A 3,654-nucleotide genomic window follows, 5' to 3' on the forward strand; every position below is an offset into this window, starting at 1 on the left:
TTTGTGTTTCAAAAGAAGCACAAGTCCCCCGCGCGCACCGCGAACGGGGCACGAGAGGCAGGCTTTCAATTTAGTATTCCTTGGCGCTTTCCGCGCCAGGGTTCGTTAATCACCCATCACGCATGCGAGCGAGCGCACCGGGGATAGGAGGGAGCCGTGCGGATGGAGGCCGAAGCACCCTAGCCGAACCGCTCCCTAGGTTTTAAACAAGTTCGCGGGTCATTCTGCTTTGCAGGATTCGACAATGATCCTTCCGCAGGTTCACCTACAGAAACCTTGTTACGACTTCTCCTTCCTCTAAATGATAAAGTTCAATGGACTTCTCGTGACATCGCGGGCAGCGAACCACCCACGTTGCCGCGATCCAAACATTTCACCGGATCATTCAATAGGTAGGAGCGACGGGCGGTGTGTACAAAGGGCAAGGACGTAGTCAATGCGAGCTGATGACTTGTGCTTACTAGGAATTCCTCGTTGAAGACCAATAATTGCAATGATCTATACCCATCACGATGAAATTTCAAAGATTACCGGGCCTGTCGGCCAAGGCTATAAACTCGTTAAATACATCAGTGTAGCGCGCGTGCGGCCCAAAACATCTAAGGGCATCACAGACCTATTATTGCCTCAAACTTCCGCGGCCTAAAAGGCCGTAGTCCCTCTAAGAAGCTGGCCGCGAAGGGATACCTCCGCATAGCTAGTTAGAAGGTTAAGGTCCCTTTCGTTAACGGAATTAACCAGACAAATCGCTCCACCAACTAAGAACAGCCATGCACCACCACCCATAGAATCAAGAAAGAGCTCTCAGTCTGTCAATCCTTCCTATGTCTGGACCTTGTAAGTTTCCCCATGTTGAGTCAGATTAAGCCGCAGGCTCCACTCCTGGTGGTGCCCTTCCGTAAATTCCTTTAAGTTTCAGCCTTGCGACCATACTCCCCCCGGAACCCAAAAACTTTGATTTCTCATAAGGTGCCGGCGGAGTCCTAAAAGCAACATCCGTCGATCCCTGGTCGGTATCATTTATGGTTGAGACTAGGACGGTATCTGATCGTCTTCGAGCCCCCAACTTTCATTCTTGATTAATGAAAACATCCTTGGCAAATGCTTTCACAGTTGTTCGTCTTTCATAAATCCAAGAATTTCACCTCTGACTATGAAATACAAATGCCCCTGACTGTCCCTGTTAATCATTACTCCAATCCCCAAGGCTAACATAATAGGACCGAAATCCTATAATTTATCCTATGCTAATGTCTACAGAGCATAGGCTTGCTTTGAGCACTCTAATTTCTTCAAAGTAACAGCGCCGGAGGCACGACCTGGACAATTAAGGCCAGGAGCGCATCGCCGGTAGAAGGGACGAGACGACCGGTGCACACCTAAGGCAGACCGGCCATCCCATCCCAAAGTCCAACTACGAGCTTTTTAACTGCAACAACTTAAATATACGCTATTGGAGCTGGAATTACCGCGGGTGCTGGCACCATACTTGCCCTCCAATGGATACTCGTTAAGGGATTTAGATTGTACTCATTCCAATTACCAGACTCATAAAGCCTAGTATTGTTATTTATTGTCACTACCTCTCCGTGTCAGGATTGAGTAATTTGCGTGCCTGCTGCCTTCCTTAGATGTAGTAGCCGTTTCTCAGGCTCTCTCTCCGGAATCGAACCCTAATTCTGCGTCACCCGTCACCACAATGGTAGACCAATATCCTACCATCGAAAGTTGATAGGGCAGAAATTTGAATAATGCATCACCGGCACGATGGCCGTGCGATACGTCGAGTTATCATGATTCATCGCAGCAACGGGCAAAGCCCGCGTTGACCTTTTATCTAATAAATGCAACCCTTCTAGAAGTCGGGGTTTGTTGCTCGTATTAGCTCTAGAATTACTACGGTTATCCGAGTAGTAGAAACCATCAAACAAACCATAACTAATTTAATGAGCCATTCGCAGTTTCACAGTCTGAATTTGTTCATACTTACACATGCATGGCTTAATCTTTGAGACAAGCATATGACTACTGGCAGGATCAACCAGGTAACATTCCTCATTGATGTTGGTGCCGCATGAGCATGGCCGACCCAAAGGGCACGACCAAGTCTAAGACGAGTACGGCCATCATTCATAAGGAGCATACTTTGGGCAGATAGGATCCAATGAAGACCCCATGCCCATTGCGTTTACCGAATCCGAGAGTCCGAGCATACTAGTCATGGACCTAGACATCGTACGACGAAGCGAGGATGACGTGGGACACAACTGCAGCTTTTGGTTCACCCCGCACATCGAACGCGAGGGGCAAAAGGCAACCCACAACAACCGCACGACCTTCAGCATGTACTAAACTCAGCCCCATGTGCACGGCACCTTGCGCCGCTACTTGCACGAGGCCTCGCCGATCCATTGCCAAAAGCCATCAGCTACCACGAGCGATGCCGCCACCCAATGTTGCCCAAAATAACTGATGGCAATCGTCACGTACTAAGCTTAACCCCATGCGCATAGCACCTTGTGGCGCTACTTGCACAACGCTTAGCTGTTCTATTGACAAAATCCATTGGCTGCCACGAGCGATGCCAGACACAACTCATAATAACCGATGGCAATCAGAACGTACTGAGCTAAGCCCCATGTGCACGGCACCTTGCAGCGCTACTTGCACGAGGCCTTGCCGTTCCGATGCCAAACGTCATCAGCCGCCACGAGCGATGTCACCTCCCGATGTTGCCCACAACAACCGATGGCAATCGGCATGTACTGAGTTTAGCCCCATGAGCACGGCACCTTGCGGCGCTACTTGCACGAGGCCTCGCCATTCCGTTGCCAAAAGCCATCAGCTGCCACGAGCGATGTCGCCTCCCGATATTTCCCCCAAAAACCGATGGCAATCGTCATGTACTAAGCTTAGCCCCATGCGCACGGTACCTTGTGGTACCACTTGCATGAGGCCTCGCCGTTCCATTTCCAAAAGACATCAGCCGCCATGAGCGATGCTAGACACAACTCACAACAACTGATGGTAATCGACATGTACTGAGCTTAGCCCCAGGCGCACGGCACCTTACGGCGCTACTTGCACGAGGCCTCGTTGTTCCGTTGCCAAAATCCATCAGTCGCCACGAGCGATGTCGCCTCCCGATGTTTCCTGCAACAATTGATGGCAATCGGCATGTACTGAGTTTAGCCCCATGCGCACGTCACCTTGCGGCGCTACTTGCACGAGGCCTCACCATTCTGTTTCCAAAAGCCATCAGTTACCACGAGCGATGTCGCCTACCGATGTTTCCCCCAATAATCGATGGCAATCGGCATGTACTGACCTTATCCCCATGCGAAAAGGCACCTTGCGGCACTACTTGCATGACGCTTCATCGTTCCGTTGCCAAAAGCCATCAGCCGCCAAGAGCGATGCCAGAAACAACTCACAAAAACCGATGGCAATCGGAACGTACTGAGTTTATCCCCATGCGCACGGCACCTTGCGGCGCTACTTGCAGGAGGCCTCGTCGTTCCGTTGCCAAAATTCATGAGCTGCCACGAGCGATATCGCCTCCCGATGTTGTCCCCAACAACTGATGTCAATCGGCACGTACTGAGTTTAGCCCCATGCGTACGACACCTTGCGGCGCTACTTGCGCGAGGCCTC

The 3,654-nt window shown here is 50.8% G+C and overlaps 1 non-coding gene across 1 annotated transcript; it reads right to left on the reverse strand.

Moving 5' to 3' along the window:
- Positions 1–242: 242 nt before the first annotated feature.
- Positions 243–2,048, reverse strand: LOC117278662 (18S ribosomal RNA). The gene has a single exon (XR_011415877.1). It is a non-coding gene; the product is annotated as an 18S ribosomal RNA (ribosomal RNA).
- Positions 2,049–3,654: the final 1,606 nt, after the last annotated feature.

This window comes from Nicotiana tomentosiformis, chromosome 4, assembly GCF_000390325.3.
Source record: "Nicotiana tomentosiformis chromosome 4, ASM39032v3, whole genome shotgun sequence".
Lineage (NCBI taxonomy): Eukaryota > Viridiplantae > Streptophyta > Magnoliopsida > Solanales > Solanaceae > Nicotiana > Nicotiana tomentosiformis.